The sequence below is a fragment of the Pleurodeles waltl genome, chromosome 4_2, assembly GCF_031143425.1.
Source record: "Pleurodeles waltl isolate 20211129_DDA chromosome 4_2, aPleWal1.hap1.20221129, whole genome shotgun sequence".
In the NCBI taxonomy this organism is placed as follows: domain Eukaryota; kingdom Metazoa; phylum Chordata; class Amphibia; order Caudata; family Salamandridae; genus Pleurodeles; species Pleurodeles waltl.
The window spans coordinates 407,387,832-407,401,624 of NC_090443.1; the positions used below are offsets into that span (position 1 = coordinate 407,387,832).

Here is a 13,793-nt window from a genome sequence, read left to right on the forward strand (position 1 = left end):
GGGGCTGGTCTGAGCATTTCACTGTCAAATGTCAAACATGCATTTCTGATAAAGGTTTTTATTGGGTTTATATGATAATTGTATATGTTTTATGAATCTCTCCTTAATACAATTATGATCATGACTCAGGCCAACTAATATCCTTATTACACTACAGACTGTTTCAACACTCTTAGATGTTTCGCTGACCCTTCTAGTTGGTTTATCTTGTTACTCCTCTGTGGCTGTCTTATTTTGGAAACTGTTAGCCAGACAGCAACTCTGATGGTGGGGTTGTGAAAGTGGTATTCTATTGGAAGTAGCATGGCAGATTTAAAATAGGATGCCGTAAGGAAAGGCCTCCTTAGCATGCTTACCCCCTGACCTTTTGCCTTTGCTGATGCCAAGTTATGATTTGAAAGTGTGCTGGGACCCTGCTAACCAGGCCCCAGCACCAGAGTTCTTTCCGTAAACTGTACCTTTGTCTCCACAATTGGCACAACCCTGGCACCCAGGTAAGTCCCTTGTAACTGGTACCAAGGGCCCTGAAGCCAGGGAAGGTCTCTAAGGGCTGCAGCAGGTCTTATGCCACTCTAGGGACCCCTCACTCAGCACATTCACACTGCTTGCCAGCTTGTGTGTGCTGGTGGGGCGAAAATGACTAAGTCGACATGGCACTCCCCTCAGAGTGCCATGAAAACCTCACACTCCCTGTGGCATAGGTAAGTCACCCATCTAGCAGGCCTTACAGCCCTAAGGCAGGGTGCACTATACCACAGGTGAGGGCATAAGTGAATAAGCACTATGCCCCTACAGTATCTAAGCAAAACCTTAGATATGTTAAGTGCAGGGTAGCCATAAGAGTATATGGTCTGGGAGTTTGTCAAATATGAAATCCACAGCACCATAATGGCTACACTGAACACTGGGAAGTTTGGTATCAAACTTCTCAGCACAATAAATGCACACTGGTGCCAGTGTACAATTTATTGTAAAATACACCCAGAGGGCATCTTAGAGATGCCCCCTGAAAACATACCAGACTTCCAGAGTGGGCTGACTAGTTTTTGCCAGCCTGCCACACACCAGACATGTTGCTGGCCACATGGGGAGAGCATTTGTCACTGTGGCCAGGAACAAAGCCTGTACTGGGTGGAGGTGCTTCTCAGCTCCCCCTGCAGGAACTATAACACCTGGCGGTGAGCCTCAAAGGCTCACCCCCTTTGTTACAGTGCCACAGGGCACCCCAGCTAGTGGAGACGGCCGTCCCTCCAGCCACTGCCCCCACATTTTTGCGGCAAGGCTGGATGAGAAAATGAGGAAAACAAGGAGGAGTCACTCCCCAGTCAGGACAGCCCCTAAGGTGTCCTGAGCAGAGGTGACTGACTTTTAGAAAAGGATTAGGGATGTGCCCCCCTCCCCACAGGGAGGAGGCACAAAGAGGGTGTAGCCACCCACCGGGTCAGTGGCCATTGGCTACTGCCCTCCCAGACCTAATCACACCCCTAAATTCAGTATTTAGGGGCTAGCAGAACCGAGGAAGATTGAACTTAAAGGACTGCTGACCTGAAGCCCTGCAGTGAAGACTGAGACGACAACTGATTCGGCCCCAGCCCCACTGGCCTGTATCCCTAATTCAAAGAAACCTGCAACAGCGGCGCATCCAACAGGGTCCAGCGACCTCTGAAGCCTCAGAGGACTAACCTGCATCTAAAGGACCAAGAAGCTCCCGAGAACAGCGGTCCTATTCAAGAAACAGCAACTCTTTGCAACAAAGAAGCAACTTTTAAAGACCACACGTTTCCCACCGGAAGCGTGAGACTTTCCACTCTGCACCCAACACCTCCGGCTCAACCTGCGGAAAACTAACACTACAGGGAGGACTCACTGGAGACTGCGAGCCCCTGAGCCCCCACAGCGACGCCTGCAGAGGAAATCCAGAGGCTCCCCATGACCACAACTGCCTGCTTCAAGGAACCAGACGCCTGCAACCAGCACTGCACCCGCAGCCACCAGGACCTGAAGGAAGCAAACTCCAGTGCAGGAGCGACCCCCTGCCTAGCCCAGGTGATGGTACCCAGGTTCCCCCCCCCCCCCCCGCATCGTTGAAGAGACCCCCCGGGTCCCCTATAGGAAACCCGATGCCTGTTTCCACTCTGCACCCGGCAGCCCCAGTGCTGCTGAGGGTGTACTTTCTGTGCCTGCTTGTGTCCGTATAAACCCCCCCCCCCCCCCAGTGCCCTACAAAATCCCCCTGGAAGACGTGGGTACTTACCTGCTGGCAGACTGGAACCGAGGCACCCCTATTTCCTTGAACCCCCAACGGTGGGCTACCTTGGACCCAACTTTAAACCCTGTAAGAGTTTTAATTACCTGTGAAAATACCAAATACTTACCTCCCCCAAGAACTGTTGATTTTTGCAGTGTCCATTTTTAAAATAGCTTATTGCCATTTTTGTCAAAACTGTACATGCTATTGTGATTATTCAAAGTTCCTAGAATATCTGAGTGAAATACCTTTCATTTGAAGTATTACTTGTAAATCTTGAACCTGTGGTTCTTAAACTAAGAAAATATATTTTTCTATATAAAAACCTATTGGCCTGGAATTGTCTGAGTGTGTTCCTCATTTATTGCCTGTGTGTACAACAAGTGCTTAACACTACCCTCTGATAACCCTACTGCTCGACCACACTACCACAAAATAGAGCATTAGAATGGTCTCTTTTTGCCACTATCTTACCTCTAAGGGGAACCCTTGGACTCTGTGCACACTTTACTTTGAAATTGTATATACAGAGTTAACTTCCTACAGATGCTAAATGGCAACATTTTAATTTTTGGCTGCAGATGGAGGAAGAAGTTAAATGGAAGTGCTTTAGTTATGTGCGGGACCACTGGAATTATGTGGCAGGAAAAGTTCATATTCGGAGGCAGAGTTGACCAATTTATTAAGAATTGTCCAGTTATGAATTTACAACGTCACTAGCTCCAACTCAAGCAAATGCGAGACGCAATGCATTGCAAATGTTTGTTTCAATTGTCAGATCGTGGTCAAGTTATGTCCTTCCTGTGGTTGTCAATATGAGGCTGGTGAGACAATGAAGGTTTCAACCAAGCCAGACGTCTGTCACAGCAAAGTTTTCTTGAGTCCAATCATCAAAACAAGCCCTGGTGTGGCTTCTGTCTGCCACCAACTATTTAACTCCATGTGCCAAGAACTAAATACAAAGCATTAGCTTCCTACTAAAGGGAGGAAACAAATCTAGTGACTGTATTCCACAATGTGAAACCAAAGTCCAGGTTTTAATCCAGCTCCATGACTTGACCAAATTAGGTGATCCTAGTAAATTGCTTCACTTAACCATTCCTCCTATTTCCCATGGGAGAACCAATAAAAATCATGTGTGCTCCACAAACAATTTAATTAGTTGACCATATTGCTGTAACATGAACAACAAAGCCACACAACTGTTCTACTTTTACATATTTGTCTACAATGTCCGCAATATGAAGCTATTCCTCAGAGCTAAGTAGTGCAGGACACCAACCGATTCTTTACCTCTACTTCTGTTAGCATGTAACTAGTGCTTTTAACATCTTTTCACAAGTTATTGCTCAGTCATGCTACCAGCAGCCCACTCCTGATGTTGACTAGGGGCCCGCATGTAAAGGTCATGTAGACATGCAAGAGGACCCTGAGGAATACAATGAGTATTCCAAAGTTAGATCTTTTAACCTACTGCTACATCAAAAGGTACCCTCAAGGCCTTTTGCTAACACTCCCTTGGTACAATTGTTCATGAGGGGACAGATATCCAGTGCTGCTGAGTGTGCTATCCATGCAGCACATTAACTCTTTCATAATAGTTGAGGGTCACAGAAAGACAAAGCAAGCTGCAAGTGCCAGACAGGCTCACGTAGAAAACATGCCATAAGCAACTTATTGAGTTACACCATTGTACAGTTAATGCAGTAGCACCTCTAGGTGGATCAGTCTGCACGCTATTCACATGGTTGTTCAGCTCAGACATTTGCCAACACCACTTAAACCATGAAGAGCTTTATTTACTTGGTTAGGACTGAAAGTAGTAGAAACTGACCGTTCATGGTGACTGTGGTGTCTTAAATCTGTAAGAAAAAAGAATAATCATCCTTAGAGAGATGATAAAAAAAAAAAACTCAAGGGAGGGGGAGGGGGGGGGGGGGGGGAAGACTTACAAAGCCGTATCAGATAGAGCTAATACAGACTTCCACGAGCATGTCAAGTCTGCTCGCCTCATCACACATGGCAGAACAAGTAGTGCCAGCAACCCCCATAAGCTGGCATGGAACGTTCATCTACTCACTGTACTACACAAACTAATAAAGAGCATTACCTGTTGACTTCTCTAAATAGGATGAAGGCTGCACAGTTTGAGAGTCACATTGCCAAAATTGTATGAAAAGGTCAGAACTTCAAGCGAAAAAGGACAGAAAGGACGAGAAAAGCCAAGCCAATTTCTCCCACAAAACCATGCTGTTATTTAAAGAATGTGTTAAATTAAAACTTGCATGTCGGAAAGTACCCTCTTTCTTGGCATGGTTAACCCAATTTTCTGCCTCTGTGTTTAACTGTCTACTGGGATCCAGCTAACCAGGACCCCAGTAGTTTTGCTCTCTCCTGTAAGCGGTACCTTTTTCTTCCCACAATTGGTATACGGGTGCCCCCATGCAAGTCCCTAGTATATGGTACCCAAGTGCTCAGGGTATTGGGGTCCCAGGGGATACCAATGGGCTGCAGCAGTGATTCTGCACCCATAGGGAGCCCATGCAATGGGTTCTGCAGGTCACTAAGTTATCCCTATGGTAGGCCCTCTCAGCCCAAAGGGCAGTGTGCAGGTACCTGCGTGCGAGTGCACCCCTGCACTGGCAGAGGTACCTCCACAAACTCCAGATCCATTTTCCTGGACTTTGGGAGTGCGGGGATGCCATTTTACGTGTATATTGGACATAGGTCACTACCTCTATCCAGCTACATACTGGTAACTCTGAACCTGGGCATGTCTGGTATCCAACATGTCGGAATCATACCCCAATACTGTTGCAAGTATTGGAAGTATGATTCAATGCACTCTGGGGGCTCCTTTGAGAACCCCCAGCACTGCAACTACCAGTCTTACAGGGTTTTCCAGGCAGCCGCAGCCACCCCTCAGACCTGTTTCTGCCCTCCTCCTGCTTTATCTGATCAATCCCAGAAAGGCAGAACAAGGGATTTCCTTTGGGAGAGGTAGGTAACATCCTCTTCTCCCATTGGAAATAGGTGTGACTGGCTTGGGAGGGGTAGCCTCCCCAGGCCACTTGTTTGCTTTGAATTGCTTATTTGGTGCATAAACCAGACCACACCATTTCAGGGACCCACAGTCCCTGCTCTGGTGCAAAACTGGACAATGGAAAGGGGAGTGACCACTTCCCTGTCCATCACCACCTCAGGGATGGTGTCCATAGTTCCTCCAGGGGGTCCCTGGGTTCTGCCATCTTGTTTCCAAGGTTGGCAGTGAACTCTGGGAGCATCTGAGTGGCCAAGTCAGACAGGATCTCCCCACCCCCGATAGGTGTTTACCTGGTTATGTGGCTAATCCCCCTTTCAGGGAGATTTAGGGTCTCTCTCCTGGGTGGGTCTTCAGATTTGGCTTGCAAGACTCCAGCAGGTTTCCTCTGGAACCTCCACTTCGACTTCTGCCACTAGAACTGCAACTGGAACCTCCAGGAACCAACAACGCGGCAAACAATGAAGACTCTTCTGCAACTTTGTTTCCTCAACTCCTGCCAGCTTTGCAACATTATGTGCATTCTCAGAAGACAGCAACTCTTCAGCCTGCACAAGAAGGAATTTCCCTTGGAGTGAAGGAGTCGCTCCCCTGCAACCGCAGACACACAGCAAGCAACAACCAGCTGTGAGAATCCTGCATCACTGGTGGTGGTCCTGAGTAGTACTCTTGGTCCTCTCTGCCAGCTGTCCAACTTTAGTGGAGGTAAGCCTTTGCCGTTCCACACGATCAGTACCCCCTGTACACCAAGTCTTTTTTGCAGCTGCCAAGGCCTGTTGGCATCTGCTCCAAGGGATCTTCAGGTGACATGCAGCTCCAGACCCCAGCACTGCTTCCTACAAAGCACAGCCTCCAGCGTGCTTCTCTGGCAGCGCGGCATCCTCTTTTATAGTGCTGCATGGGCTTCTTCTGTGACTCCTGTGTACCAGTCCTGTGTGACTGCTGCAGGCACTGCCTGTGGACTCTCTGCGACACTGAGGGTCCCCCGAGGCTCCCCCTCCTGGGTCTTGCTGGTCCCTGGCAATACCGCTTTTCCACTAACCGCAAGTTTGCCTTTGCCAAGGCATGTTGGTGGAATGCCTGCACTGACACCCATCTGCAATCTTCACTCCAGTGCGTGACATCTACACTCATCTCCTGCTCCACGGCTGCAGTGCTGACCTGTTCCTCATCACCGACCAACTCCTGCAAGTACAGCTGGGTGGGTAGTAGCTCCTTCTCTTCGTGGACTCCTGCGACTGTTGGGCTCCCCGCTCTCCACAGGTCTTTCTTCAGTAATCCACCGCTGGTTTTCTTGCAGTCTTCTCTAGGTGTCTTTTCTACCTTTTGGGTAGTTTGTGAAGGTTCTTGATTACTTCTTTCCTAGTCGCTGGAGGGTACTGTGTTACCTCTGTGGTTCTCTAGTACTTCCAGCTCTCCTCAACACATTCCACTTAACTAGGTGGGGGTCCTATGTTCGCATTCCATTTCTTTAGTTTATGGTTTGCTCCCCCTAGGGTCACTGTTGGTTATTGCTATTTGCACTGTTTTCTAACCTTTTCTATGCCCGTTTCTGATAGCTAGTGTATGTATTTAGTGTATTACTTAGCTCCTATTGGAGGGTTGCCCTGCTAGTAATTTATGGTATTCTATTCTAAAACTAAAGTACCTTTATTTTTGTACAAATTAGTGTTTTCTTTCCTGTGTGTAATTGCTGTGTGACTACAGTGGTATTGCATGAGTTTTGCATATCTCTTAGATAAGCCTTAGCTGCTCATTCACAGCTACCTCTAGAGAGCCTGGTTTCTAGGCACTGCCAATACTTCACTAAGAGGGGATACCTGGACCTGGTATAAGTCTTACGTACCAGAAGTACCACCCACACACCAGGCCAGCTTCCTACATTGCTTTATAACAAGCCAAATTCAAATCTCAGATCATGAGCAACTTCACCTCCGAGACACGAGTCAACTAAAGCAGAATAGAAATGACAACAATAGGAAAATCTAAAACTGAAAACAAGTACTAAACTAGAAAGAAGAACAGATTAAAAAAAAAAAAAGACAATCTTACCTTCAATCATCCGTCGCTTGAGGCTTAAAAGAAAAAAAGTACAGGATATGCATTAGCTTCCCTACATACATTACATACCAACTGCTGATGTGGCCATAAACGATCAATACATCAGATAGGAGCGAAAGACAAAAGCTCTTATTCACCACGGTTCATCTGCTGAACTATGTGCTCATCATTGTATCAATCTTGGCGCAGACTTGCTGTGTATTGCATTAGTGCAGCGCGGTAGGACTACTACATGCATTTTGCCCCTTAAAAAACCCCAAGGAATCAGTTGAAGCAGCTGCTCAACTAGGAGAAACAAAAACAAAAAAAAGCATGCAGCACATACGTAACGAGCATTTTATAAACTTTGGAACATTTACTATCCAATACGAGAGAGCATCCGTACAAGTCAAACAGCTAAAGTAAATTAGAAAACCTTTCATCAACAAACGTAGTTAAATCAAACCCTTGAACAAAACGAATTAACCCAAGGCATAGTACTAACACCCCAACACACAGAATTACCAGTTTCATCCCAACGCGTCCCATTTCTCCGGCACCACACCCAGGGCAGTCTGGCAGGCCGCTAGTATTTGAACCAACACGCTCTGTCGCCTCCTTTCTGGTGCACCGTTCACCAAGTGTGGTCCTGCAAATTTAAAAGTGGCAAAATTAAGAGGCATTTGAAGTGTGTACATTAGTCCCACAAGCACATTGCCACACAAGTCAGCCCTGTGCAATTTCAGATACAAGTGCATCCCTCATTCTTTTTCAGAGAGATTCCCATTTGTTTAATAGTCATCATAAACAGCACATGGAGCCAGACTGGACTGCAGATTGCAAGAATTATATGCAATATTATGAGCCCCTACATGCCATGCAACACAATCAATGCACCAAAAACATGCTGAGGCAAAGGGCTGAAGGACAATCTACTGAACAAGTCTAGCATAACTTATGTAAGGGGAATTTAACTGGCAAAATAAAGAATACTTCCTTAACTTCCACTTCCCTTCCGAATGGTTTAATCTCTTCAAAAACTAAAGTCTCTTCAATAAATGGGTTTGGTTTGTTACTTGCTTTTGATGCTACAGATAAACAGCACCAATGCCATGCAGTCAGTGCTCTTAAAAATTTTTTATACACATTCCTAATTAGTCCAAGCGAGACTGGCATTTTAAAATAGTCAGTTATGTGACTTTTTATTTTATTTTTAGCAAGCAATTAAACGTAGATTTTCATTACATTTGGGGTTAAAAACAACCACCTAGCTCTTTTCAAAACGTATTTGAGCCATGCAATATCGAGAATATACATGTTTTTTTAATGGATTCTTTAGTGAAGGCAGTGAGAAACAGCTTAAAAAATAGCCACCACCTGGGCTTGGTAGAGGGTTATCTGGGGGCCGCTCCTGTGCTGGAGTTCGGTTCCTTCAGGTCCTGGGGGGTGCAGTGCTGGTTCCAGGCGTCTGGTTCCTTGAAGAAGGCAGTCGCGGTCAGGGGGAGCCTCTGGATTTCCTCCGCAGGCGTCGCTGTGGGTACTGAAGGGGGGGGTCAACTCTGGTTACTCACAGGCTCGCAGTGGTCCCTGTAGTGTTAGTTTTCCGCAGGTCGAGCCGGGGGCGTCGGGTGCAGAGTGGAAAATCTCACGCTTCCGGCGGGAAACGTGTGGTCTTTAAAAGTTGCTTCTTTGTTGCAGAAAGTTACAGTTTCATGAACAGGGCCGCTGTTCTCGGGAGCTTCTTGGTCCTTTAGATGCAGGGTAGTCCTCCGAGGCTTCAGAGGTCGCTGGACCCTGTTGGATGTGTAGCTGTTGCAGTTTTCTTCGAACTAGGGAGACAGGCCGGTGGGGCTGGGGCCAAATCAATTGTCGTCTCCGTCTTCACTGCAGGGCTTCAGGTCAGCAGTCCTTTAGGTTGCAGGAATCTATCTTCCTCGGTTCTGGGAGCCCCTAAATACTGAATTTAGGGGTGTGGTTAGGTCTGGGAGGGCAGTAGCCAATGGCTACTGACCCCGAGGGTGGCTACACCCTCTTTGTGCCTCCTCCTTGTGGAGAGTGGGGCACATCCATAATCCTATTGGGGGAATCCTCCTTCTACAAGATGGAGGATTTCTAAAAGTAAGAGTCACCTCAGCTCAAGACACCTTTGCGGCTGTCCTGACTGGGGAGTGACTCCTCCTTGTTTTCCTTATTTTCTCCTCCAGCCTTTCCGCCAAAAGTGGGGTCAGTGGCCGGAGGGGCGGGCAGCTCCACTAGCTGGGATGCCCTGTGGCGCTGTAACAAAGGGGGTGAGAGCCTTTGAGGCTCACCGCCAGGTGTTACAGTTTCTGCAGGGGGGGGGGGTGAGAAGCACCTTGTAGGAAGTTGGCTCTGTATGTGCTATTTCAAAGTAAGGAATAGCATGCACAGAGTCCAAGGGTTCCCCTTAGAGGTAAAATAGTGGTAAAAAGAGATAATACTAATGCTCTATTTTGTGGTAGTGTGGTCGAGCAGTAGGCTTATCCAAGGAGTAGTGTTAAGCATTTGTTGTACATACACATAGACAATAAATGAGGTACACACACTCAGAGACAAATCCAGCCAATAGGTTTTTATATAGAAAAATATCTTTTCTTAGTTTATTTTAAGAACCACAGGTTCAAATTCTACATGTAATAGCTCATTCGAAAGGTATTGCAGGTAAGTACTTTAGGAACTTCAAATCATCAAAATTGCATGTATACTTTTCAAGTTATTCACAAATAGCTGTTTTAAAAGTGGACACTTAGTGCAATTTTCACAGTTCCTAGGGGAGGTAAGTATTTGTTAGTTTTACCAGGTAAGTAAGACACTTACAGGGTTCAGTTCTTGGTCCAAGGTAGCCCACCGTTGGGGGTTCAGAGCAACCCCAAAGTCACCACACCAGCAGCTCAGGGCCGGTCAGGTGCAGAGTTCAAAGTGGTGCCCAAAACACATAGGCTAGAATGGAGAGAAGGGGGTGCCCCGGTTCCGGTCTGCTTGCAGGTAAGTACCCGCGTCTTCGGAGGGCAGACCAGGGGGGTTTTGTAGGGCACCGGGGGGGACACAAGTCCACACAGAAATTTCACCCTCAGCGGCGCGGGGGCGGCCGGGTGCAGTGTAGAAACAAGCGTCGGGTTCGCAATGTTAGTCTATGAGAGATCTCGGGATCTCTTCAGCGCTGCAGGCAGGCAAGGGGGGGGTTCCTCGGGGAAACCTCCACTTGGGCAAGGGAGAGGGACTCCTGGGGGTCACTTCTCCAGTGAAAGTCCGGTCCTTCAGGTCCTGGGGGCTGCGGGTGCAGGGTCTCTCCCAGGCGTCGGGACTTTAGGTTCAAAGAGTCGCGGTCAGGGGAAGCCTCGGGATTCCCTCTGCAGGCGGCGCTGTGGGGGCTCAGGGGGGACAGGTTTTGGTACTCACAGTATCAGAGTAGTCCTGGGGTCCCTCCTGAGGTGTCGGGTCTCCACCAGCCGAGTCGGGGTCGCCGGGTGCAGTGTTGCAAGTCTCACGCTTCTTGCGGGGAGCTTGCAGGGTTCTTTCAAGGCTGCTGGAAACAAAGTTGCAGCCTTTCTTGGAGCAGGTCCGCTGTCCTCGGGAGTTTCTTGTCTTTTCGAAGCAGGGGCAGTCCTCAGAGGATGTCGAGGTCGCTGGTCCCTTTGGAAGGCGTCGCTGGAGCAGGATCTTTGGAAGGCAGGAGACAGGCCGGTGAGTTTCTGGAGCCAAGGCAGTTGTCGTCTTCTGGTCTTCCGCTGCAGGGGTTTTCAGCTAGGCAGTCCTTCTTCTTGTAGTTGCAGGAATCTGATTTTCTAGGGTTCAGGGTAGCCCTTAAATACTAAATTTAAGGGCGTGTTTAGGTCTGGGGGGTTAGTAGCCAATGGCTACTAGCCCTGAGGGTGGGTACACCCTCTTTGTGCCTCCTCCCAAGGGGAGGGGGTCACAATCCTAACCCTATTGGGGGAATCCTCCATCTGCAAGATGGAGGATTTCTAAAAGTCAGAGTCACCTCAGCTCAGGACACCTTAGGGGCTGTCCTGACTGGCCAGTGACTCCTCCTTGTTGCTTTCTTTGTTCCCTCCAGCCTTGCCGCCAAAAGTGGGGGCCGTGGCCGGAGGGGGCGGGCAACTCCACTAAGCTGGAGTGCCCTGCTGGGCTGTGACAAAGGGGTGAGCCTTTGAGGCTCACCGCCAGGTGTCACAGCTCCTGCCTGGGGGAGGTGTTAGCATCTCCACCCAGTGCAGGCTTTGTTACTGGCCTCAGAGTGACAAAGGCACTCTCCCCATGGGGCCAGCAACATGTCTCTGGTGTGGCAGGCTGCTGGAACTAGTCAGCCTACACAGACAGTCGGTTAAGTTTCAGGGGGCACCTCTAAGGTGCCCTCTGTGGTGTATTTTACAATAAAATGTACACTGGCATCAGTGTGCATTTATTGTGCTGAGAAGTTTGATACCAAACTTCCCAGTTTTCAGTGTAGCCATTATGGTGCTGTGGAGTTCGTGTTTGACAGACTCCCAGACCATATACTCTTATGGCTACCCTGCACTTACAATGTCTAAGGTTTTGTTTAGACACTGTAGGGGTACCATGCTCATGCACTGGTACCCTCACCTATGGTATAGTGCACCCTGCCTTAGGGCTGTAAGGCCTGCTAGAGGGGTGTCTTACCTATACTGCATAGGCAGTGAGAGGCTGGCATGGCACCCTGAGGGGAGTGCCATGTCGACTTACTCGTTTTGTCCTCACTAGCACACACAAGCTGGCAAGCAGTGTGTCTGTGCTGAGTGAGAGGTCTCCAGGGTGGCATAAGACATGCTGCATCCCTTAGAGACCTTCCTTGGCATCAGGGCCCTTGGTACTAGAAGTACCAGTTACAAGGGACTTATCTGGATGCCAGGGTCTGCCAATTGTGGATACAAAAGTACAGGTTAGGGAAAGAACACTGGTGCTGGGGCCTGGTTAGCAGGCCTCAGCACACTTTCAATTGTAAACATAGCATCAGCAAAGGCAAAAAGTCAGGGGGCAACCATGCCAAGGAGGCATTTCCTTACACAACCCCCCCCCAAACGAAAGAGGATGAGACTAACCTTTCCCAAGAGAGTCTTCATTTTCTAAGTGGAAGAACCTGGAAAGGCCATCTGCATTGGCATGGGCAGTCCCAGGTCTGTGTTCCACTATAAAGTCCATTCCCTGTAGGGAGATGGACCACCTCAACAGTTTAGGATTTTCACCTTTCATTTGCATCAGCCATTTGAGAGGTCTGTGGTCAGTTTGAACTAGGAAGTGAGTCCCAAAGAGGTATGGTCTCAGCTTCTTCAGGGACCAAACCACAGCAAAGGCCTCCCTCTCAATGGCACTCCAACGCTGCTCCCTGGGGAGTAACCTCCTGCTAATGAAAGCAACAGGCTGGTCAAGGCCATCATCATTTGTTTGGGACAAAACTGCCCCTATCCCATGTTCAGAGGCATCAGTCTGCACAATGAACTGCTTAGAATAATCTGGAGCTTTGAGAACTGGTGCTGAGCACATTGCTTGTTTCAGGGTGTCAAAGGCCTGTTGGCAGTCCACAGTCCAGTTCACTTTCTTGGGCATTTTCTTGGAGGTGAGCTCAGTGAGGGCTGTCACAATGGATCCATATCCCTTCACAAACCTCCTGTAGTACCCAGTCAAGCCAAGGAATGCCCTGACTTGAGTCTGGGTTTTTGGAGCTACCCAGTCCAGAATGGTCTGGATCTTGGGTTGGAGTGGCTGAACTTGGCCTCCACCTACAAGGTGGCCCAAGTAAACCACAGTTCCCTGCCCTATCTGGCATTTGGATGCCTTGATAGAGAGGCCTGCAGATTGCAGAGCCTTCAAAACCTTCTTCAGGTGGACCAGGTGATCCTGCCAGGTGGAGCTGAAGACAGCAATATCATCAAGATAAGCTGTGCTAAAGGACTCCAAGCCAGCAAGGACTTGATTCACCAACCTTTGGAAGGTGGCAGGGGCATTCTTTAAACCAAAGGGCATAACAGTAAACTGATAATGCCCATCAGGTGTGGAGAATGCTGTCTTTTCTTTTGCTCCAGGTGCCATTTTTATTTGCCAGTACCCTGCTGTCAAGTCAAAGGTACTTAGAAATTTGGCAGCACCTAACTTATCAATGAGCTCATCAGCTCTTGGAATTGGATGGGCATCTGTCTTGGTGACAGAGTTGAGCCCTCTGTAGTCCACACAAAACCTCATCTCTTTCTTTCCATCTTTGGTGTGAGGTTTGGGGACTAAGACCACTGGGCTAGCCCAGGGGCTGTCAGAGCGCTCAATCACTCCCAATTCCAGCATCTTGTGGACTTCCACCTTGATGCTTTCCTTAACATGGTCAGACTGTCTGAAGATTTTGTTCTTGACAGGCATGCTGTCTCCTGTGTCCACATCATGGGTACACAGGTGTGTCTGACCAGGGGTTAGGGAGAAAAGCTCAGGAAACTGTTGTAG

At 48.4% G+C, this 13,793-nt stretch overlaps 2 non-coding genes across 2 annotated transcripts; both read right to left on the reverse strand.

Moving 5' to 3' along the window:
* Positions 1 to 7,443: 7,443 nt before the first annotated feature.
* On the reverse strand, positions 7,444 to 7,527 carry LOC138294396 (small nucleolar RNA snR60/Z15/Z230/Z193/J17). Its single transcript, XR_011203411.1, has one exon. It is a non-coding gene; the product is annotated as a small nucleolar RNA snR60/Z15/Z230/Z193/J17 (small nucleolar RNA).
* A 536-nt stretch (positions 7,528 to 8,063) lies between these two features.
* LOC138294351 (small nucleolar RNA SNORD79) lies at positions 8,064 to 8,141 on the reverse strand. Its single transcript, XR_011203367.1, has one exon. It is a non-coding gene; the product is annotated as a small nucleolar RNA SNORD79 (small nucleolar RNA).
* Between the last annotated feature and the right edge of the window lie 5,652 nt (positions 8,142 to 13,793).